General features: G+C 40.1%; 1 protein-coding gene across 2 annotated transcripts in view; it reads right to left on the bottom strand.

The window, feature by feature from the left end:
• Positions 1-25,702, bottom strand: part of LOC124160864 (extracellular sulfatase SULF-1 homolog) — a 197,937-nt gene that overhangs the window by 107,473 nt on the left and 64,762 nt on the right. For both annotated transcript variants that reach the window (XM_046536969.1, XM_046536971.1), the window contains exon 2: positions 19,752-19,836. The gene's annotated coding sequence lies outside the window, so the exon portion shown is untranslated. The remainder of the gene's footprint in view (positions 1-19,751; positions 19,837-25,702) is intronic.

Raw genomic sequence — 25,702 nt, forward strand, 5'->3', positions numbered from 1 at the left:
AAAAGTGTATAAACGGACCGCTAGAGAATGTGATACGAAATACCGAGGTAGTATCCGGTTATTCCATATCCTTAAATATGCCATGGTGGTGTACCCCTTCAAGCGATTATAGATACGCAGTTGACTTTGCAGCAAATGAAAGATTTTGATACTTAGAATTCTTAATAGCAGTATAGTTGGTGAAGTCAAGCGGCCTTTTCCAGGAATGTTGTATCGACCACCAGATTCGACAATATTTTTCAATAGCGAATACGTGAATCCAATCCATAAAAAAAGCAATTTTTTAAATGGACGTTGATTAAAAAATGCAATTACTTTGTGCAATTCTAGGCTCAGAACATCTTAAAATCGTCAAGTGATATAATATGTATAATATGTATACAGTATATGAACTGTATATGAACTGTATAATATGTATACAGTTCAAAATTCCCGGTCTCCCCGTTATAATAGAGGTTATTCTTATTCTTCAGTATGACATGATGGCAGACCCCCTTCAAGCGATGATAGAGACGTTGATTCTCAGAATACTTAATAATTGCATAGTTGTGGAATCAAATTTTAACACAACGATTTTCAAGACAACGGATAGTCTTCAACTACTTATAATTGACTGAGGTACACCAATATCGATAATTTTGAATTATTTTTATAAGTTGTGGAATACGGTAAATATGTGATAGGACACGAGGGCCAAACACCATCAAGGAGAAACTTCGAGAAAAAAGTACTGAGGAGGAAAATTCGTATAAGGAACAAGAGCATGCAATCAATTCAGTAAATATTAAACGATACGCAAATAAGAGGTAATGTATCTAATATTAGAAAAAAAAACAACGGGTCAATCTAATTCACTGGTCAATAAGAATGAATAATGATTCATTTGAAACAGCATTTGAGAGCAGTAGTGAATGGCACTGATTTTTATTACACTGTTATAGTCTTGCATAAATACAGAGCAACCGGATTCTGCATTCACCAAAAAGAGGGAGCCCTCTTGAATACACGTGTTTGGCAATGTTGTTTTGAAGAGAATCAATAGGAAAATAAAATGGAGCCAAGATCAATGCGGCTCAATAAACTAACAATTGAAGAACGAGCGTCGTTAATGGTTGGGGAACTCCTTGACTACCTGTGATTACAATAATAATGACACCACGGAGAGGTGTAGCGAGAAGGGAATCATATTTTTACGACCAAATGATTGTGTTCGCATGAATGGATATAAAACTGTGTTCCACTCCGCAGACTGGAACCAATTCGGCGATCGATGAACTCAAATAAAAGTTGAAATAAAGAAGATTTGGATGTACACTTTGACTACCTGACATTGAAGTTATATTGCTCGTAATTAAGCTTTAATACGTGGTCCGATTGCCCTCAATAGAACAATGAAGCAAGTAAAGATGAATCAGATAAAATACCAATAAAAACACTATTAATACTCTCAAGGTTTATAAAACAAAGCCAATATCATGCCTCAGTTTTGTACTGAATCACATTTCAAGTAGCTATTCATATATTTTTCACGAGATGAGAGACAAATGTTAACTCATCGCTGAAATATACCCTATATCTCTCAAAAATTAATGAATAATAAAATATACAATTCTTCTAACTGAGGATGTTATCGAAGCACCATAGAATTTTCGCCCCAGTCGAATTTTTTTCGCGCACATATACAAAATCAAAGGGACAATTCATATAATTGTAACACTTTTCAACATACCCTCCCCACTAACAATAAGTACCTACTCGGTCCATTCATACCCTCTGTCTCCTCCGTATCTCATCTGAAAACTACCTCTCCTCACCCACCATGTCTAACACTTCTTCGTTCCTCTTCCTTTCGGTCCTCTTCACCTTCTCCATCTTCTCCACACCCACATCTCGAATGCCTCCAGTCTTCTCTCGTGCTCCTTCCTAAGTGTCCACGTTTCCGCTCTGTAAAGAACTACCCTCAAGATCAAACTCTTCACTAGCCTTTTCTATAAGACATATAAACTTAAAATACCAGAGATACCCAACATTTTCCCAAAATTACTGGGTAACCTTCTCCACAAGTTGGCTGGAAAGGAAAGATTTGAGGCATTTGAAATCGCAAGTCAGCGTGCGAGGTGCGAATGATAGCGAGCGCATTATCTCCGCTTGTCTCTCTCAAGAGGCGAGCCGGAATCAAAGCGGCAACAACGACCTTCGTCTCGCTCGATTACTCTCGATCGTCGAGTTACAGAATCAGACCCCACGCGCGCACAGGTGGATGCGACCTCATCATGAGCGTAGAGTTTCCCGGAGACCACCGTTCCACGCAAGCATCCTATCAAACAATTAGGAGTTCTTTGGGATACAAAAAATTGTAGTACCCAAACATGCAATAGTTTTACACTGCTTACTGTGGCTTTTATACAATATAGAGCTGTTAACTAAGACTTTCGCTGGCTATCCTGCCAACCAGTGGCGTAACTAGGAATGTGCACAGGAGGGGGATGTGAGGGCTTTGGGGGGATGAGAGGGCTTTGGGGGGGATGATCGGGATTTGAGGGGATGAGAAAGGCTAGTGGGGGATAGCCCCCCAGGAAACAGGGAGGTCAGGAAAATTTTTGAAAAATAACATGCCTGAATATGTATTTTACATTATTTTGGCATATAAAATTCAACTTTAAGCAGATGCAGTTATTATATATGAAATCCAGACAAGATTTTAAAATACTTTTTTGATTTCTCTGAGGCTTTGTGGGCCCACAGTTACGCCACTGCTGCCAACGTCTTCAGGTCGAAGGTGAAGACGCTGGCAGGATAGTCTAGGGAAACTGTTATCCACAAGCCACCTGGCGTGGAAGAAAACCCGAGAAAAATGCAGAGATCAAACTATGGCCGTGGAAAACTTTGTTCTAACATAAAGAGAACATTCACATACACCGCCAGCGATTGAAAAATCATTTTTTGAAACCAAAGTGGTTGCAGTTGAACCAAAAAGAGTTCTGCATCCACATAACGTAATCATGGACATTGGTAGATAATGATAATAATAATTTTCTGACTCACAAAATTGTTTGTTGCACGAACTGGTAAAAGCAAAGGAGAACGTAAACAAATGTTCGTAAAAATATTTAGACAATATATTATTTGGCAAGACGAGTGACGATTAAATTTTTTCTTGCACTGCCACAGCAGATTATACCATAAGACATTTTGGAATGATTAAGAGCATCATAAATGTTTTTATTATTACCGAAAGTGGGCATTTATTCCGTAAGAAGTAAAATTTGGACAACGGAAATCTAAGGGATTTGTATTCAGTAAGAAAATGTTTATTTGATTCGTAAATATTTACACGAATTATTCTTTTTTCAAGGCAAGTGCGCAGTTAATTGTGTTCGTGCAGTGTCCCACCAGATTATACCACGAGAGATTCTGGAATTAATAAGAGAATGATAAATGTTTTTTTTACCGAAAGTGGACATTTGTATAGTAATAAATAAAATTTGAATGAGGCACTGCAAAGGGATTTTCACAGAGTAAGTAAATGTTTATTCGATATGCAACCGAGGCACTAGGGAAGTTTCTCGCGGCCAAACTCTCCCGCCTTTCCAAGCGGGGGGCAAAACGGTCCTCCGATTCATTCCTTCCCCGCGCGGCCGTGAGCCGGTCCCGCGAGCGGAGCGGCAGGCAGGCATAAGAGCGGGACGAATGAAAGAAAGATTTCCTCTTCCTTCTTTTGAGCTACGTGAGCGAACCAAAAAAAAGTGAGGGTGTGCATTCCGAGGGGAGGAAGGATAGGGGGAGGCGGTGGTACAGGTAAGTGGGGGAGAGGGAGTCGGGGGAGAGGCAGTTTCCCATAGTTCCTCTCAAAGGAGGCGGCGGTGGTGGTGGCCTTAGGTGGGGGTGGCACTGGGACGCGTGGTGGGGTGAGGTTTGTGAGATGCCCTCACCCACTCTCCGACCGATCCAAAGCTCCATCCATCCCTCCGAGAATGGAAATTCCAAGCGAGGCGAGAGGTGGGGGACGGGGGGGTAGTAGAGAGAAGAAAGGCACATAAGAGGAGATGGCAGGGGAAGAAGGACGCCTACCCCTCCCTCCCTGTTGGGAAGACGAAGACCGTCTTCGTCCTGTTGAAGGGGGAACACCACCACGTCGAGAAACGTACAGGACAATTAATACTACAAAAATTAGCAACAGAAGGTTGACGAGGATCAAATGGAGCGACCGAGTTAGAAATGAGGAAGTCCTAAGAAGAGTATGGTAAGGTAATGGGTAAATATCAGCTGAAAATAAACACAAAGAAAACCAAGATGTAGTAATTTGTATGTATGTAGTAATAAGTATGTAGTAATTTTCAGAGACTGCCCGATCCCTGCTTGAGTGTTGTGTGGAGGGCATTTCAAGCGCAACACTCCGTCCGTCGGATGGGACGTTAAGCCGTGGTCCCCTTGGCGCCTTTCGTTAAGAGCAGGCTAATGCCGACGCCGGGTTTCTCTCCATCCTTCCTGCCAAACTCTTCCCTCATGGCGGAAATGACCTCAGCTGTCGGTCGCCTCCTCCAAATACCATACCATACCAAGTGTGTAGCAGAAGAGAAGAAGATAAGGCTACCATTACAATAGGGGAGCAAAAATGGTGGAGGTGGATGAATTCTGTTATTTGGAAAGCAGGATAACTAATGACGGGAGAAGCAAGAAAGAAATTATCAACAGAATAGCTCAGGCAAAGAGAGCATTCCACAACAAGACATATCTACTTACAGAGGACAAAGAAGTAAAGTAACAGTTTCTTAGCACTTAAGTTTGGAGTATGCTTCTATACGGAAAGGAAGCAAGGACAATGACAGCAGTGGAGGAATTAAGGGTGGGGGTTTCCGAAAAGTGGGGAAACAATAGAACGATGAGGATGAAGTGGATCTACTGAGTAAAGAAGAAGTCCTATGAAGAGGTTGGAGAGAAGAGAAGCTTCATGAAAACCTTAATAAGAAGACGGAACAACCTTATAGGCCACATCTTGAGATATGGTGGACTGATGAAGACAACCGTCGCGAGGAAAGTGGATGGCAAGAAAGGAAAAGGAAGGCCTCGAACAAAATATATGGAACAAGTAAAGAAGGTTGTGAAAGAGGAGTACGTAGGTGTGAAAAGATTAGCTGATTGGAGAATTGAGTGGATAACTGCGTCAAACCAATCTTAGGATTGCTGACCAGTGATGATGATGAGCGATAAATAAACCTTTATTAATAAATTAACTAAATTCCTTTCTCCCTCGCGTTGATGGACCGCGAGGGCCTAACACCTAGTGCCATGAGCCTCGGTATAATTGCCATGGGAATTAAAGAACCTGGGTAGCGTAGTGGTCTGCGCATTGGCCCGGAAAGCCAAAAGGTCCGTGGTTCGATTCCCGGTCCAGGGGAATTTTTTCTCATGGCAATTCTTGTATACTCTTCTTGGTATTTCAATGAAATAGATCCTCGTTTATCCGCACCTCTATTATCCGATCCGCCGGTTTATACGGTTTAAAAATCTGAGCCCATTTTCCACGAAAGTACCGTGTATGATTACACTTCTCAATGCAAAAATAAACAACGATCTTTGTTGCGATTTTTACAATTACAGTTAAATTTAAATATTTACTTCATAAAATAAAAATACCCTGTTCTATTCCACTCTTTATTTTAAAATAATACGACCCGGGTTTCTGCATATCATGCTATCATCAGGATATGCAGAAACCTGCCTGATGATGGCATGATATGCTGAAACTCGGATCGTATTCTTTTAAAATAAAGTGTGGAATAGAATAAAGTATTTTTATTTTATGATGAAGCAGTTCCACAAAGTAACGCCGGAGACCGTGTCTTAGATTAAATATGTACGTTCAGAAAATGCCTGAAAATTCTATTTTATAACAAATCCGCGTTTTTATAATTGTGCTGTACTTGTTTGATGAAAAACTGGGGCGAGAGAATGTAAAGTTTAAACCGGCCGGTGCTTGAATACTCACCGTCGCGTCGGTCGGGCGACTGCATCGATATCATGATAAATGGTGAGCTTTTCTATTACAATACAGCACTTGTTTTTAAAGTTGATATTCCTATTTTTTCGGCTTATCCAGTCATCTCTGGTCCCAGGTAATCCTGATAAACGAGGTTCTAGATATCAATGGGTAAAAGACGGGGTTCGCAGAAAAAATTGCGCTGAACCTGGCCAAATTACTGTGGGGTTAGGTCGCTTTTGTATTGATGAAAAAATTAACGTACGTATTAGGGGCGTTTAGTGTCATAGTCAATTTCTTCTCGGGGCATCTCGGGATGAAAAGTAACATGCAGGTAATGTGGAGAGGAGTAGTTAACTCCAAAAGGACAGCGAGGCTATTGAGAAAAAACTCAATTTAATTACAGTGTGTGTGGAAGTTTGCTAAATAAATTAATAAATGCCGAGTTTATCAGTATAGATTTTCGAAGTATCTGCAATCATTTGAAGTATTTCAGCTTTTTGATAGTACAATAATGATGCCTACTTCCTGCAATAGACGATAATGGACCAATATTTGCTTGAATAACGTGATTCCTTGGTTTCCAAATCGTGTGGGAAAACTGGGGAAACACGTTTCGTTTTCTAACAGAAGTAACCTTTGGAAAAGTCGAGATTGATTTTAGCAGATACAACGAACTTCGGCACTAAAAGATATTATAGAATATTTATCGGAGAACTTAATTTTTTAAAGTTGTGACGCGCGGGTGAAAATAAAACAATTCCTTTATGTCAAAGCTGCGTACATGGACAGGAAGCTTATAAGAAGGAGCTTATAAGAGGAGAATTTAAAGAAAAGGTTAGTGAAGAGTTTGATCATGCGTGTAGTGCTTTACGGTGCGGAAACGTGGGCTTGGGAAGGAGGACAAGGAAAATAGGAGGTGTTCGAGATGTGGGTCCGGAGAAGAATGGAGAAGATGAAGTGAACTGAGAGGAAAGAGAAACGATGAAGTGCTGGATATGGTGGGTGGGGAGAGGCAACTCCTAGACGTGATAGGGGAGAGACAGAGGGTATGGATGCAGGGAGTACTTAGTGGGGAGGGGATGTTGAAAAGTGTTAGGGGGTAGAATGTTCGGTAAACGAGGGAGAGGAAAGAAGAGAATAGTTTTTTTTAGATGGAATGAAAAGGAGTAGGCCTCATTGTGAATTGAAGAGGAAAGTACATGAAGGGAGGGGAGGTTCCCAGAACGCTTCTTCAGTACTCCAAGAAACCTAACTTAATCGGTATAATACTTCAATAATGATGCCAACGCTGAAACGAAAAATGTCTCGAAATGGATATGAAAAATATATAATTTCCTTAAGGCCGTTTCACACGGGGCACGTCATTGCGCAACCTGACGTACTTACGGAAGCGCAATCAAAAGTTCTTCGTGTAAAGCGGTGAATTGCTATGTGAATTAACATGTGAGAATGCGTGGATGCGAGGTCGCGAAATAGCCCCTGCTCTAATTCCGAGCTCGCATTATCGTAATTTCAACTAATGCTTTCAGTGATAACCTGCGCAATGACGTTTCCCGTGTAAAACGGCCTTTAGAAAACAAATAAAAATTAATGGCGCAACACGTCCAACAATAAGTTACGAAATGGAAAATCATGGCGGTCTGCGAAGCGAAGTTTTCCGCCGCGGTGGTGAGCCCCCTTAAGCTCTCCTCCTTATTCTTCTCTGCCCCTCCTTCAGGGCCCACACCACACACACAGACCCACAGTCCAAGACTCCTACCTACTACTTCTTCACGCCCCCCCCTGGGATATTACCAACCGCCCTCCCGTCCACCCACCCAACACTCAACCCATAAAAACCTCCTCTTTGGGTCTCTCGGGGGAGTGGGCACATACTCTCTGGGAAGGTAAAGGGAAGTGCGACGAGGGCGCACTGGATGAGGTAAAGGAGAAGGATGGAAGTATGGAGGAGAGTATTTGACCGCGTTGGTACGTGTACCTACAGATCAGGGATGTTCCAGCTCACGTTGAACATTTTTCCTGCACGCAAGGCTCGGACGCGTTAAAAACATATAATTATTGTATGTACCACTGTATTACGTATGTAATCGTTTCAGGCTTGACGTGGTGGAAATGCGATATATCCAAGAAAAAAATAAATAACAAATGGTAATTTCCAAAATTTAATACAAAACTCCTCTGCCGACCATGGTAACGATACCCTACATCATTTTCAAGACACAGTGTGTTAAATGCACGAACGGTAGTAGAGCTCTATATTATAAAGAGTGGAATTTAGCATTTGCTATTTATATTTTATCAAGGATATACAAATATAATCTCTATTGCCTACGGCTCAACTTTGTGGAAGTTCAATTTAAATTGGCAGAAAAGTACAATTTTTTTCTTTTCATTTGCTCATATACCAATGTATTAAACCAATGTAAAAATACATCATTTGCGTATTTATTCATAATTCAAAAGTTAACAGTTGATTTTTATTTGCGGGTTTTCGTTATGTGCACTACCACAGTGGCCCACTAGACCATTTTTGTTAGACACCCCTAAAATGGATTTTTAATAGAGAAACCAAGTAGTCACCATTGATGTAATATGCTGTTTTTTCCCGACCAACAATGGTAGTGAAGATTTCTCGGGTCTCACGTCGGGTAAGGTCCTATCCGTTATTTATCATCTTCCCTATCCGATTCTTATCATACCTTTTCATCAGCACGTCAGGTGTTTCCTCCAAGACGTCCGTTGTCATTCCATTACTTTTTATGCCCCTCCTGGCTTTACATTTACCTCCAATTCATCTTTTCCATATTTTTGCCTTGCCACCCCTAAAAACTCTCTACCCTCTTTCTCCGTCGTGGCCTATGCCTCAGGCTCATACAGAACACCTAGCAAAAGGTTTTCCTGTGATCGATTTGTATTGCACAATTCACAAGCAATCCTCGGAATTTTCCTAATACTAGCATGTATTCTATTTCTTATCTCTTCTATGCATTTACTATTCTAGCTATTTTCACCTCAAAGGCACTTAAAATTTTAAACTTTTTCGATCATATTTCCTTCTAGTCATTTACTGACCTCTTCATCATCTCGTCTCTATGTTTAAAAACCACAGTCAGGAAAAAATAGCCTCTTTGACTTGAGACCAACACGAAAAATTACCTCGAACTTCGGTCAACTAAGGAAAAACGGCCGGCCCAAGGGTCGCGTGTGACCTTCGGTGGGATTATTTATAGCTCACGGCCACAATACTATGCACTAAAATAAAAATTAAACGTTTAATAAAAAAAGATCAATTGATAGTTGTTGTATTCATGCTGATATTTGTACTGCTTCAGATTGACACCAGTTTCACTGTACAGCGCCATTGTCAGGTAGATCATAAAATTGTTTTCTATTTTGTAGTCTTAGTTAAGATAGAAAAACAAAACCATATAAACGGTCTTTATTCGTACCTAATATTACTCGTTAAACACTTATTATTCTGCGAACATCTGAAAATTTTCGGGGAACATGAAGCAGACCATGGCATGGTTAACAATTGCCTTTATCTCGCATTAGAAAATTTCTTTTTGTTAGTTTCAAAGAAATCGAAATTTTTCTCCTTGAAACACAGTCAATATTTAAAAAATATTTACCTACTCCATGCGCTCTGAAAATTTCAATATGAAAAAAACGGGTTTTATGAGTAATATGTTACGACAAGTGACATAATACGAACATAGATTAATAACAAAAATTTGCACTCGAAGTAAAAATAAAATAAAGAGAAGAAAATACATTATAATAATTATGGAAACATGTTTACTAGTCAACGCGCGGTGTTTTCATTGCCCAACGTATATTCCTGAATTCCCCGATAAAAATTTCTTGCAATGAAAACCTACCTTCCGCCTTTCTGAAAGAGCACGCGGAGTGAAAAGGATTGTATTTGAAGTGAGCGCTCGGTAAGGCGAAGAAGAAGGAAGAAAATATTCACGGAAATATGTGACCATGGTGGAAAAGGTATCGACGATTGATAGTGTTTTCTCTGTTTCCTGTATCCTGCTGGAATTTCAAGGAGAAAAAAAAATCAGCCGCTTTGACGCGAGCCCAACCAAGATGGCACGCCGAATGATCTCGAACTTGGATCATCCAATGGCTTGTATTTCAAATTAGGGGCTCGCGGATCCTATAGAGCCCACGAAGCGATTTTTCTTATCCCCTAACCAGGCTACGCCATAAAATAAATTTCATGTTTGAATAAAATCAATTAAGTATCAATTCAAATAAATTCATTAGCTTAAGTGTCATATGTAGCGTACATGACGCGTAGTGTATATTCATGGTGGTTCACCCCCTTCCAAACACCTCTGTAGGTGGCTTGCAGGCAGTGGAAGATCCAGAACAGGGACAAGGGGGGCTAAATGGGGGTTAACCTACCAGCAGTAGTGGGGGTCCGAAAAAATTACAATTCGATCTAGTGTAAATTGGATTCCCAACGGGGGATCCAATGGGGGGGTTTCTATTGCCCCCTCAGCCCCCCCCCCCAATAGATCCGCCACTGCTTGCAGGGTAATAAGTAGTTGTGGATAACTGAAAATAATTGACTACTAAAATTGACTAAAAAGTAAACTATTTTCTCTCTCAGTGCTTCAAATCAAATGCTGGTTTAGATAAGTAAGTGCTGAGCTCCAGGGGTGCAGCTAGGAATTAAGGCTAGGGGGGGTTTTAGGCGCAATTAATACTGGGGGTTATAGGGTATGGTACACCCGCTAGGGTAAGCGAGAGGTGCGGGGGCCCTTCCCCAGAAACAAATAAGACAAATGGTTCAAAATGGTGAGTTTTACGGCTTTCTGAGGGATATTATTATAATCCTTACACTAGTCTAAAGGCAAAATTAATCCAATTAAGTAAAATAGATCATACTTATAAATTTCTCTGAGCTCTGGGGGGGGGGGGTTATCCCCCAAAACCCCATCGCTGCGCCACTGCTGAGCTCACCCTAGACTAACCCATAAATACGGAAATCCATGCATACAATGTATACAGGGTATGGGTTCCAGTTCATTACCTTGGGCCATTTTTTGTATCCATTTATCGAGTTGCAATTTTGGTTCGTAGCCTTTCCAAGAGCTTCACTCGAGAATGATTTTCCGAGCGCTTCACTATCGATCAGAAATTGAGAGCTGAATCCAGTGGACCAACACGCTTCCCATACTAAATAACCAAGTATGTAACTTATATTGCATCGGTTTCTGCAAACTCTAAAATACATTCTTCACCTGAAAACCTTTCAAGTAGATTTTCTGTGGACTACAAACATACATTCGTAGGAAAAAGGAGTGTGGCCAACAGGGACATGCTGAAATCGTAAATACGATAGCGCGAATAGGCGTTTTCCTCTTAATTGCGATATTCACCAATTCATTCGCGATTTTCATCATTTTTTTCTTCTGATCATGCTTCTCCCACGACATTTTTTCGAGGAGCATGCTTAGGCCACATTGCTACATAAAATTGAGGATTTCGATAGGTTTCTTAGCTAATATGGTAGTTTCCTTCATCAAAGAAAACGAAAGGCATTGATTGCGATTCGTTACCCACCATTAGTGTATTCATAATACACAAATTATTTGGTTTTTGAAATACCGGTTTAGACGAATAGCAAGGGTCAAATTTTATCCTCATTTGAAAAAAGGCCAGATTGGCGCCCATGCGATTCCAATCCACGTGACGTCACAGGGACCTAGTTTCTACACGAGAGGATAGGAGTTATACATCGTCTGAGGTTACCAATGCATGCATGAGGCACAGAGCTCAGGGAAACATGTCTTAATAATCACCTATTAAAACTGGCTAAGTTCGGAAAGTTTTCTTCGTTTGAAAAGGTATTAATAAACCTTTTTTAAGCCAAGCGCTACCATCCAGCAAGGTACTCAGCTATCCGCTAGCATCCTGCGACGTATCAGCGCTAAGCCTCGCCTCAAGGTCATCTCACCGGGCGGGAGGGGGAACCAGAAATACGACGTACGGAGATATTTCCCGGCATTCATACTTAAGCGTCGCGTTTTCGCGCGCTTGAAAATTTTCACTTTTCATTTAATCGCGAAAAATAGATGCTGTCATTTAAAAATCTATAAGCGTGAAATACGTACTCCAGGAGTAATAATCTTTCGATTAAAGCAATAAAAAAATAATAGGAAACCACCCTATTTTCAATGATATTTGGTTGAATAACAATGCTAGCACTATTGGAATCTGCGATCGAATCATCAGGAAACATAATGAAAATACACTTTTGTATGTTCCACAAGAGTTTTTAATACCGACCCAGGTTTCGGCAGTACACACTGTCATTATCAAGGTGAATATACAAAAATTTTGCGAGCTTATATATACCTTAGGGAGAGGTGGGTTAAGACAGGGAGGACGTGGTGATGGTGGGAGGGGGGGGGGTATCCCACCATCACCACGTCCTCCCTGTCTTAACCCACCTCTCCCTAAGGTATATATAAGCTCGCAAAATTTTTGTATATTCACCTTGATAATGACAGTGTGTACTGCCGAAACCTGGGTCGGTATTAAAAACTCTTGTGGAACATACATAAGTGTATTTTCATTATGTTTCCTGTGAACAAGTTCCACCAAATATCGCCTTCCAACCTTAAGCTGATCGAATCATCAGTGATAAATCACTGCGTAATGTTTTCACCAATAGTATAAAAATTTTTACGCAGCTCTAATTCATAGTTTAAATTATCCCTTGTCAATGGTATCCAAAAGACAAGGCAAATGGTGGATCCACTAAAAGCATGGCACGCTATCAACATTAATTATTTAGTCGTTAAAATAACCCCAATGTTAGGGTTAAATAACACCACTTTTATCACCACATTTCTAAAAAATAAAGCCACTTTTGGCTATAAAATAACCCCACTTTTTGCATGCCCCATTGGTAATGTATGAGGTGGATTAGAAGTACAGAATTATAGAAGAGAGTACTTGGCCACGATGGGAAGGTTTTCAAAGTTTGGTAATGCTGACGTGGAGTTTCTATACATCAGGAATGGAATTCTACGAGGAAAATTTCAATCCGATTTGACTTGAGGCCAATCAACATCCACAAATGATCTCAAACTTCGATTAAGGAAGGTTGACATGTGAAAGTGGTGGGCCGTATACGGCCTTCGATGGGATATTTTGTGGCTCACGGCCACGATGATATAGAATTAAAAGAAAGCGAGACAGTCTAAACGCAATCAATAGCGAAGAACTGAATTTATTGGACTACATTAATTGTTTCGAGTATTTCACCTACATTCCTGCATTCTCACACAAAATATTCCCATAAACACCTACCTCTCGGCCGGAAATATATCTTTTAACTCATGAATAAGTGGAGCGGAAAGAGCAAGCATATCTTTACACTCATAGGTAAAGGGAAAGAACGTAGGTAGTTAATAAGTTTAAGTGGAAGGGAAGAGGCACGTAAGGAAATATGTACCTCAGTAGCACTAACATTAGTGCTACCTCGGAGTTCCCAAATATCCGTGACCCAAAATGCCTCGCTCAAAAGCTAGCATTTCTACAGTTTTTGAGTTTTCGTGGCATCGGAATTTCATTGACATTAGTTTCGTTCGTATGCGAAGCAATTTATTAAGATCGAATACCAGGTTAGGATTCTGACAGACATATGTTTATCTACTGTTAGCTGATGGAGGCTTCCGTGGATTAGTACAGTAGACGCAGCTACGTTTCCGGGTTGTCATCCGCGTCGATTCCTCGTGGTGACGACAGTTTCGCCGGCGTTGCAGGCTTCAAAACCAGAATCCTGCAACACAGGCTTCAAACCAGAAGTGAACCGCCGTTCAATCCTGAAGACGCATGCCGGCGAAACTGTCGTCATTAAGATGTATCGAGGTGGAGTACAACCCGGACCCCTAGCTACGACTGCTTACCGACTACTTAAGATTCGAGCTGACTCTTTCGCGAAAAAAACAAGTTTCTGACACCTAGCGTCCAAAGTTCGAAACAATCGGAAGTGAAATTTTTACGTACAAATATATTTTGCCGCCTTTTTTATGCGCGGTGCTCCAGTGTCTTGTAGCTAAGGATCTTTCAAGTTAGGATTCTAAGAGACGTATGCCTACTTATTACTTACCCTAATGTCGATCAGAATTACTCGCGACACTAACACGAAGATTTTGACACCTAGCGTCCAAAGTTTGAAATTATCGTTAAGTCTAATCTTTGCGTACAAATACATTTTGGCGCCTTTTTTATGCGCGGCATTCCGACGTCATGTAGGATCTTTTCATGAGGGTTCTCCGAGTCAACCTAAATCTAGCAAAAGTATTGGGAAACACTTTGAATGGACCCTTAAAAGAGCCAAAGCTTCACTTCATTCCGACGCACTTCATTCCCGATTTTATGTCGCCGATTTCAATTATCGATGCCCCTCTTTCATTTCCCATGCGCAGTCGAAACGGCCTTTGTATATTTTTTTTACCACCCATTCACTCCGAACATCCCAACACCCTGGGAATTCTCACTCGCACCCCTAAAATTCCTCCTCCCACGCCACCTAAGGAACAGGGGGATGCTCCAGGGGCCTCTCCCCCCCCTCAGGAAACCCTCATTTCTTTTCTCTCCCTCTCCGGACATCCCAAGAAAGGAAAGGAAGGCATTCAGGTCTGACCGCAGCCGAGAGACTCTCCGTCCCTGAGGAGGGAGATGGTCCCACGCCCAAAGAAGGCCACGACACAAGATGGACACACAGGGTGGAATGCAGCCTGGAAATGTGTGCCATCCCAAATCGACACACAATGGTCGAATGCCGAGTTGAAGGTCGATAGCGGCGCTGTCGGGGGTAGATTACGAGAAAACAGAGGGCTTTACGCGGCTTACATACGACTGTAACGTTTAATATTTAATTATTGATCTTGACGTTGTTAGGCAGTTGTTGACAGGAGGGAGTATTTATTATTATAGTATTCTAACGATAAAGATAGGTTTTCATGGAGTGTATGAAGGGCATTCTCGGTGCCACCCCTTCCTTCAAGCGCTCCCCTTTTTAATTCACTATTAAACCTACTCCCTTCCATTCTATTTAAAAATCCTATTCTCTTCTTTCCTCTCCTTCTTTTACCAAACATTCTACCCTCTAACGCCGTTTTCAACATCCCCTCCCCGCTCCTTACTAACAATAAGTACTCCTTTTCCCCATACCTTCGGTCTCCTCCATATCTCATCTAAAAGCTACCTCTCCTCACCCACCATGTCCAGCACTTCGTCCTTCCTCCTCCTCTCCATCCACTTCACCTTCTCCATTCTTCACCACACCCACATCTCGAAAGTCTTCTCTCCTCCTCCTTCCTAAGTGTCCAAGTTTCCGCACCGAAAAGAGCTAACCTCCAGATCAAACTCTTCACTAACCTTTTCTTTCAAATCTTACATAGCGATCCTCTCAGGAGCTTCTTCCTGTTCATGAAAGCCTCCTTAGCTGATCCAATTTTCGTCCTTATGTCCTTACTTCTGTAGCCGTTTTCCTCTAATGTGCCTCCTAAATAGTTGAATTGATCTACCTGCTCAATTTTTACCCACCTGCTTTTATCTCGGGTCTCACATTCTTCTAATAATGTAATTTATTTTTGTGAGCACCAGGCCCATGAGAAAATAACAGTACATCACTTTTTAGGATTTCAGAATCGATACATGCATAAAAGGAAAGAAAAAGGAGTACAAATTCAAACAAATGTACCGTGTGCGGACCGCCGATAGTATGGAGACAATGCATTGCAACAATATTATCAACAAAAGAGAAAGATCACACTGTGATGTAACAGAAAATATTTCACATAATACGCAATGCGGAAAAAATGCTCGCACTGTGACTTAATGGAAGCAGAAATCAATTAGTATTAAATTAAATTGTATAACAAGAATAAAATGCATAAAAATAATACAAATTCAAGTAAATGCACATGCATTGATTGACATGGATTGTTGAGGAGAGAAAGAAAAGGTAAAGTTACACAAAGAGGTGAGGCAAAAAGAAACTATCTTTAAGAAAATAGAGAGGATCTGGAGCTAAAGAAACTTCTAACGTTACACGAGTATGATTAGAATAATTTCAACAATCTTTACAGAAATTTCTATAAATTCTAGCAGTTTCTGTCATTAACTTCACTGATAAATCTTTGTCTACTATCCCCGTCCAAATATCCATTCCCCACCCATACTTGTCGATATATTGTAAAGTATACAAGTTCTACAGTAGTAGGTGGGTTTATATAAAACACTTTGAAATCACCTCAACCTGTCTCCCCACCTAAAGAGAACGTCCCTCTTATATAATCTATATATATAAAAGAAAGTCGAAAATCGTGTTAGTTAGAACACTTATAACTCGAGAACGGCTGCACCGATTTCAATGAGATTTGGTTCTTTGGATTCGTCTCAGGCGGGGTTAACATATAGGCCATTAAAAAAAGGATAATTTCACAAAAAAATTCATCTCTTTCCTATGGACATGCTTTTAGGAGTTATAGTAACACAACAATTGATTAGTCGGTCAAAACTACAAATTAAATAATTTGTTTTGTTTTTACCACTTTAATAACTGAATTTAGTAACAATATAACATTTTAATTACTAAATATATTCAAAATATTAATTAAATTGAAATTACATTTTTTAAATTTAATTCGAGCTGATTGTAAGCCCAGCCGTGGCCCAGCTCGAGTTGACACTTCACTACCGTGTTTGTAAACAAATCTCCAAGCAATTGTTGACAAACGGTAATGTCCGTGTTCCTGTCGAGGAATCGAGTAGTTTTAACTCATTGAGTTGCAGCGGAAGGTGAGCTCATCAACAAAGAGTTCCAGAATATGATTGATCACCAAAAGAATCAAAGATGGTTGATTTAGCGAGCAAGAACGAAGATGTGAATGACTAAAACTAGGTAAATTCAAATAGTTCGTACTCTGCATGGATTCGAATCTTTTAACTTTGTAATAAACGAAGACGAAGTCGCCAACTATCTATCTGAATATTTTAAGTCCTTTGGACGCACCTGGCTTACCACGGCACGATTAAAAGCTAAAGGTAGGCTCTGTGTTCATGATCTTTCGAAGCCTAAACCAACCGTAACTATCCAACGGAACGTGTTTGATCATTAAAAAAATTGGTGATGAATGTGATTCACGCAACTTTACTCAAAGGAAAATTCAAAGGTTAGGAAGTCCTCATTCCGTAGATTCCATGATCTCAACTCATATGCCCTTTTGAGCTTAAATGTATTAAATTTACAATTGGTGTTGCATTCGTGATAACGATTAAAAAATCGCATGGTCATTCTTTCAGTTTTTGTGTTGTTTGTGCTCATGTGCTAATGAAAACCCATGAAATTCTCATGGTCAATTTAGCGTGCTATGTTCACGAGTCGATAAACCATCCTCTGTATTTCTTCCTTCGCTTCAAGTGCGTAGCTAGGATAGGGGGTTTTGGGCGCAGCTAATACCACGGGTCTGTAGGGTATAGAAAACTCGCTAAGGTAAGCGGGAAGTGTGGGGGCACTTCCCCCAGACATTTTTTAAGATAAATGGTTCAAAATAGTGGGTTTTGTGGCTGTGTGAATAGTTAAATATGTTTGGTTTGTTAGTCATCCGTCCCCCTAATACTAATAACAAAATCTTTCATAAAAAAATTCTCTAAGCTCTTGGGGGGGGGGTTTATCCCCCAAAACCTCCCCTCGCTGCGTCACTGCTTTGCTTCGCTATATTTATTTAGCTTCATCCGCTTCATCTTGCGCCTGATAACAAAACAAAAACTGTTGTTTCTCAGAAGGTGCTTGACGCAAGACATTAAACCCGAATGTGTAGGGCTCACCGTGGTGCGTTTACGCATGCAGTACGTTTACGCAGTGCATTTTTTCCAAACAGAGATACTAAAACTGGCGCGCCTTAAGTCATTTAATGCGAATGCTGCTTCATAGGGGCTTTTCTTGCACGATTTTGAGCATCAGTCAAGCGTCGGTCTGGGGTCGTGTCAACCTGCCCCCTGAATGGGCCAAGTGTATGCAACAGACTTGGACCTAAAAACATTTCTTTACAGCTAATAACGCAAATAGCCAACAACTGAATGCGTATAATTTTTATTTCATGAACTGCTTTATTAAACCACAATGCCCAAAATTTCTTAAGCTAAAACGTAAGAAAATTTGTTGAAAAAAATCCGCGTAAACGTGCTCCGATCCACCCTATGTAGATTCAATAAAGAAAATGTCTTTCTGACAAGCAATTTTGGTACCCATTTACGTAGTTTTATTGAATTTGTATCCTTATTTTATTATAATTAATTAAACATGATTAAAAACGATACAGCCGCTCTTGATTTATAAATGGTGTAAGTAAACTGTAAGTTCATTGATTGTTAGGCGGTACGAAGTTCGCCGGGTCAGCTAGTGTTAACATAAAGGCGAAAGATGTAGTGAAAATAATGATAAACGAAGATATCGTATTTTCCACAATTTATTAACCGAGTACTACACGCGTTTCAATTGTTATACAATCTTCCTCAGGTACTAATAGAAACCAACACAAAATGTAAATTCCACCAGATATATATGTATAAATCTGTTGCAATTTGAATCTGAGTTTTTGTTAGTTGCTATTAGTACCTGAGGATGATTGTATAACAATTGAAACACGTATAGTACTTACTCGGTTAATAAATTGTGGACGATACGATATCTTCGTTTATCATTATTATTAGTTATGTTCCACGACATCTCTTCTAAGAAAGTATAGGTACTTTAGATCAAGTGAAGTATCTGGGAGTCACAATAACTTCGAACTTATCGTGGGGAACACATAAGAAGTATTTGCGTCAGATTCCTGAAGAAGTTGGGATTCGTCAAGCATATTGTAGAATTATTTTCAGACGAGAAATTAAAAGAGAGGTGCTACTTCGTACTCGCCCGGCCAGACCTTGAATATGCAGCGAGCATATGGTATCCGGTGCAGAAGGACTTAATCCGCTAACTGAAAAAAATACAAGAGAAAGCTACCCGATTCGTCAAAAACTGCTACGGGGGTACAGAAAGGCTGAGAACCGCTAGAGAATCGGAGACTGGGCGCTATGCTTAGATTGCTTGAGCAATTGACAATAGATATCTTAAAGAGCGACACGGGAAATATCACATTAGAACCTCACTATGTCCGATAGGAGCGATATATTAAGAGAGATATTTTGCTGGACGGATGGGCATAGAGATTAGTTTTCCTCCTGAATTATAATGGACTTTGGTAAATGCAAGGTCGAACTCTGGGAGTAAAATCTCTCATAGCGCCCGAAAATATGTTTAGTGATGTAACACCTCCCGTGACACGCCTATTAAGTCGGCTGGCAAGATAGTATGTAGATGCAAAATAATAATGGTAGATGGAAAAATATAACGTTTAATTAATCCCATTTTTAAGTCATCAGAAAAATTACCATTAAATATTAGTACCGAGTGAAATCACAAATTTCCACCGATTACGACGCAAAATTCATTTATGACGAATTCTGCCTGAAGGCACACTATATACTGAATTTGCAGCCTACAAAATGAAAACTTACACAAATTATACAAAATATTATCATGAAAGTTGGACAATTTTATATCAAACGTAACTGGGGAAACTTTTCACGGAATATTCGTAGAATAAACAATGTAAAGGGAACATATTTAAGTAAAAAACATGATATGCGCGTAAAAGGAAACAAATGAAGGTGAGCTAAAACTTACCTTATACGTCTCGATCGGGCATATGGGTCCATCAGTCGCTTATCGAGGAATCTGGATCCCCCATCAGAGAACTCCAACTCCGGAGCTGAAACGAAAACAGAAAGAATGTCTCAGAAGGAATTGATCAAAAATTCTTACGGTCGGGAGATCCACTCTCCCTCAGCGCAGATGTCTTGACTCACATAATATTTACTCTATGCCGTTTACATAGCAGTCAAACACAGAGATTATGACACATAGATAAGGGTTTGGTTACGTGATGGATTTTGAGACTATCTTTTATCTAGCACTCGGACAGATGTTTGTTTATACTAGGCATAGTCCCAGGTTTCCAAGTGAAAGAAGAAAGTGACATCGCTATGAAAACAGTGACGAAGTAGACGAAATTGAAAATGAAATTTATTGGTAGGTACTACTATGCTGGCGCCAATAGGAATTATATCATCCATTCGAAGAATTCTTTTCCTTAAAACAATTAATTGTGAAATTTGGACAATTTTACATAAGTAACAATAATAAAACCTGCATAATACAAGCAATATTTTATATCTCTTCGAAAGATGTAAAATATTTTCATCACCATCATCACTGGTCAACAAAGACTGGTCTGTCGCAGTTCACCACTCAATTATCCTGTCAGCTAATCTTTATTTCGTCGATTATTTTTTCAGTTTATCTTTCTTTCATTATTCTAAAATCGATGCACATGCTCAAGAATTTATACTTACACAATGAACTCAGGATTGCATGGTACTTTCCTAATCGAGACTTTAATCACCGATGAGAGCACTGAAGGCACCGACCACGAATATTACAAAAGCGAATCCTCATGCCTCCTTAAACTCCAAACTCGAGAGTTAAGGACCCAAAACTCCATTATAATTAGGCAAAACTCATGGAAATTGATTGGTAACTCTCACATTTTTAAACATTTAATTTCATGAAAAAAATAGCTCAATGAAAAAGTTTTTCTTTCTCACGTACATTTTGCAAGCGTCAACCGAATTAATTTTACAAATTGCGATTCCTGGGTTGGGTGAACAACCCCATCATCGTCATCATCACTGGTCAACAATCCTAAGATTTGTGTAACGCAGCTCTCCACTCAATCCTCCTATCAGCTTATCTTTTCACAACTACGTATCTCTTCTCTTTCACATCCTTCTTTACCTGTTCCATATATTTCGTTCGAGGTCATCCTTTTCAATTCTTGCCATCCACTTGCTCCTCGACGATTGTCTTCTTCAGGCCATCACGTCTCAAGATGTGGCCTATTAGGTTGTTTCCTCTTCTTATGAATGTTTTCGTGAGGCTTCTATTCTCTCCTACTTTTCTTAGAACTTTCTCAATACTTACTCGGTCGATCCATTTGATCCTCATCATTCTTCTGTAGCACCACATTTCGAATGCCTCTACTTGATTTCTCCGCGGAAGTCATTGGTCATGACCTCAGAGTAAGGATGGGGGAGAGTGCGCTTTGGCTACTGCGCATGTAGTCAAGATCCCGCATATACAGCATATACATCCCACACTTCCCACAATTCTTCCCACAAGGGATTCCCGCACTACTTCCCACGATCACGTGGTAACCATGTTGACTACAAGAATCTGCTACTGCGCAGCCTGAAAGCGCCCTCTACCCCAATCCTTACTCTAAGGTCATGGCTCACTTCCGTAGATATAGCATACTCGCACAACATATGCGTTTTTTTTGCTAAATATCGTAAATAGTTTTGGTTTCGTCTGACGTCAACCATCCAGGGTTAAAATTTCGGGACATAATTTTTCTCCACCTTGGATAGAGAGAAAGAAAGTACAAAATGCGAAAGGAGGAAATCGTACAGAGGATAACATAGGAGAAGAGACTCCATTGAAAATCACCGTTTCCAGTCTAAAGTACTAAAATCATCACTTTACTTTAAGAGGTAAATCATTACCTTATGGAGACGCCTCATGCAAGATTCGTTCAGGGAGATGTAGTGCAAGGCGGAAAAGAAATAAGCATATGGAATAAATTTTACAAAACCAATAAAGGTAGACATTAGACAGTTCAGTAGCTTCCAAAAGTTTGAAATAAATACTTGCAATTTTCCACGCTAGACAATTTATTACGACATTGCTCTCAATGTTACTTGAAGATGATGCAGTCATATGGAAACATAAGTCGTTATAATTTTATAATCGTGGGGAAATCCAAGTACGTATTTCAATATGTAAAAAAATCCACTCCATTACGATTGTATCTTCGGATTTTATAAATTCCATTATTGATCAGGAGCACGATGAAATAAACGTAGTTCATTAAGAAACCCAACCAGTCACTCATAACTTAGGAGACGATCTCTCGAGTTCTACATCGAGATAGGTTCAACATGTCTCCTTCCAACGATTAGGTTAGTGACCTGTCCATCGTCATCAGGGATTCATGAATCTAATTTGTAAATAATGGTTAATACAAGTTATTATGAAATAACTTATTGTTTTCCGGGTCACTTGGATTCTTAAATCTCTGAAAATGATTGACGAGCCGTTCGTCGAAACGTTTGACGGAAACCTTGAGAGCCTAACCGACTGTGCATAAAGGTTTATCGGGATTTCCACCGAGTAATTTGATCCATTTCCTCCGACGTTTCTAAGAGCGACTGGTTCTTCATCCTCAGGGGATCTTCTGAATGACTTTTTCAATTCCACTAAACTCCCCCAATTTCAAAAGATCCCCTGACGTTAAAGAGCCAGTCGCTCTTCGAAACATCGGAGGATATGGAGGTAACTACCCTGCGAAAAACTCGAGAAACCTTTGTGCTTTTAATGCACCGGGAAGATATAAGATCTTACCCGATGTGACACCCGAAAGATCGTCATACATGCAACGAGTGGCTCGGTGGATTTCCTGATGAACTTCGTTTATTTCTTCGCACTCCCGATAAATGATGGAATTTACTTCACTGGATCTTCCCTTATTTTGTTCGCCGGGAAAGCACTGCATATTAATCGCTCCGTGACTTTTCACCAACATCTTAACCCACCATTACTCAAGGTGATTTATGCGCTCCACCCACGCAAGACAATTTATTACATTTTCGCCAACTAAAAAGGAGACAACCCTGCTATTATACTGTTTGGGAATCAAATTAGCTCCGTCATTGAGGAAAATAATCATTAATTACGCATATAACATCAATATTTCATGCCAAACAGATCTGTATAACATATACACAACCAATCCAACTGAGGTGTCTTCAGGAAATCAACGGTTTACTAAGACATAACGTTCGATTTTTTTTCCGGTGGGAAGATCTCCACGGGGTACCGTCGGCGGTCCAGGTAAAGGGGGTCCATCCATATATCTTGGTTTCAGAATTTCACATGACGCCCAGTTCAATACTGGATGAGCCCCACCCAGAGCCGTTGGGAGTTGCACGCCTCGGAGGCCGGTGATTTGTGGCACGGAGGAAAAAGTACGGCACGCTTTCCATTACGACAAATGTGATTATTTGTGGCGATAGAATCAATTCTCTGCTGAAAAACCAGTAAATCACAATTTATTCTCAACGTTAGCTGAACGGTCGAAAGCCATTCCAGGTGTTTCTTATTAAATTATACAGGTAGTTAGAAAGTTCTTAGTACTTCGCTGAGTGGAACTGGGGTGAAACGAAAGGCCGAATTATTTAAGGCTGCAAATACAGATGTATACATGATTTATTTGAACGGGGAAGTAGCTCGTTTAGGACAATAAAATCCAAGTTAATATCACCTAAAGCTCCCAAGTTACAGTGAAAAAATATATAGATTATATTATTACAATGCAATGAATTGTTGAGGCCTTAACCATATAGAATTCCATTTTAAGTTAGGAAAATACAGAACTTTACTTTCTACAATTTAATATTTAATCGTCGATTAGTTTCAATACACTGTTTCATTCATAGTCTAGTAACTATATTGTATAGGCAATAGTCTTCAAAACGATAAAGTGTATTGAAACTAGTCGATGATTAAAGGTGAAGCTGCTGAAAGCAAAGTCTTAATTTTCCTAACTTAAATTATTACAAATACAGCATTTACAAAATTATCAGGTTAATGTGAAAAATATTTAGCAAAAAATATAAAGGGGGAAAAAGTATCAGCCCGTTAAAATTTTATTGCTGAAAATTTTCAAGTTGTAAAGAGACCGCACTTCCTGTACGTGTTTCACCACGGTATTTGGAATGACTGATACATTTCTACACGTTCTTTCACGTTTTTTTCATTATGTACTTTCTCGATTAATATGTAAGTCATATTCTCGTAATCAACACAATTTAGACAGGAGACATTTCTGAAATTTCCTGATCATTATCTTTTATGTTAGTCTGACTAACATAAAAGATAATGCTAACAACGTCTCAAAATCATTTTAAACAGTTTTATCATTGAAAATGGCCGTATTTGCATATTTTTTGGCCTTGACAGAAGGACCATAATGACTTCTTTTGGTGAGATACCAATCCTTAGCATATCTCCGTTAGGATTTTAAGACTGGTTGGTTAGGGAAGAAGAATCCTAGGATTGGTTTGACGCAGCTCGCCACTCACTTCTCCTATCAGCTAATATTTTCGTATCTACGTATTTCTCATCTTTCACGTTTTTCTTTACCTGCTCCATATATTTTGTTCGAGGTCTCCCTTTTCCATGCTTGCCATCCACTTTTCCCTCAAAGATTGTCCTCATCATGCCATTATGTCCTACGGAATGGCTTATAAGGTTGCTCCGTCTTCTTAACAAGGTTTTCATGAGGCTTTTCTTCTCTTCTACCCCTATTAGGACTTCCTCATTACTAACTCGGTCGATGCGTTTGATCCTCATAACTTTTTCTGTAGCAACTCATTACGAACGCCTCTATCCTTGCTTTCTCCTCGGTAGTCATTGTCCATTCCTCACTTCCGTAGAAAAGGATACTCGTACTACGTATGCATTTTTACCTAAAAATCATTCGTAATTTTGGTTCCTTCTGGCAACAACTATCCAGGGGTAAAATTTCGAGACATAATTTTTCTCCACCCTGTATAGAGAGGTAGAAAGCATACAATGCGGAAGGAGGAAATCGTGCAGAGGATAACAGGGGGGAAGAGACTCCATTGAGAGTCACCGTTTCCTGTCTTAAGTACTAAAATCATCAGGTTACTTAAAAAAGTAAATCATTAACTTATAGAGAGGCCTCATGCAAGATTCGTTTCAGGGAGTTGGATTGCAAGGCGGTGAACCATTGTCTTTTAGTGTGAGACCCTTACATATGGGCCAGTTCATTTCTATCGGCCCCACTGCTTGACTTACAATGCCTTCAGGAGAAATTCCAGCATGCCATTACCGACGCCTCCGAGTTCACGAAAGCCCGGTGAAAAAACCGAGGAGGAAGAATATATTCCCATTACTCCACGGAGCCGATAGTATAGTGAATCACTCACGCTCCACTTGAAAAATAGCGGCCTTGTTTTTTTTCGACTCGGAAAGAAAAGGGGTAGTGCATATAAACGTCGTTATCTGGCGCATAAATAAAGGCCCAGCATGTGCCTGCCGGCTTCCCCTTGCGACTGCACGAGTGCATTCCAAGAAGGAAGGCCTCTCTCTCTCTCGGCTGTGTACCCAAATGCGCGCCGGTTTCCTAGGCCGCCGTTTCGTGTGGTTGCGCTTATGAATACTTTATATGCGCACGTATTGTGCGGAAGTCAGGCAGCTGGCGTATCTTCCGGTGAACATACTCCGGTATAGGGGGCTGAGGGAAGGGATAAAAAAGAACAAGTAACTGGGGAAGTAAGACGATTTCCACAGTCCACGCCACGGATATTACAAAAGAGGATCGTCAAGTCGGCCTCTAAATGTGTTGTTTTCCACCGCGCATTTTAATGGGTTTACAAAAGTCGCCACTCGCGTCGCTGACGGACAAAATGATCCGAGTTTCACGGGGAGTTTCA

Source organism: Ischnura elegans, chromosome 6 (genome assembly GCF_921293095.1).
Source record: "Ischnura elegans chromosome 6, ioIscEleg1.1, whole genome shotgun sequence".
Taxonomy (NCBI): Eukaryota; Metazoa; Arthropoda; class Insecta; order Odonata; family Coenagrionidae; genus Ischnura; species Ischnura elegans.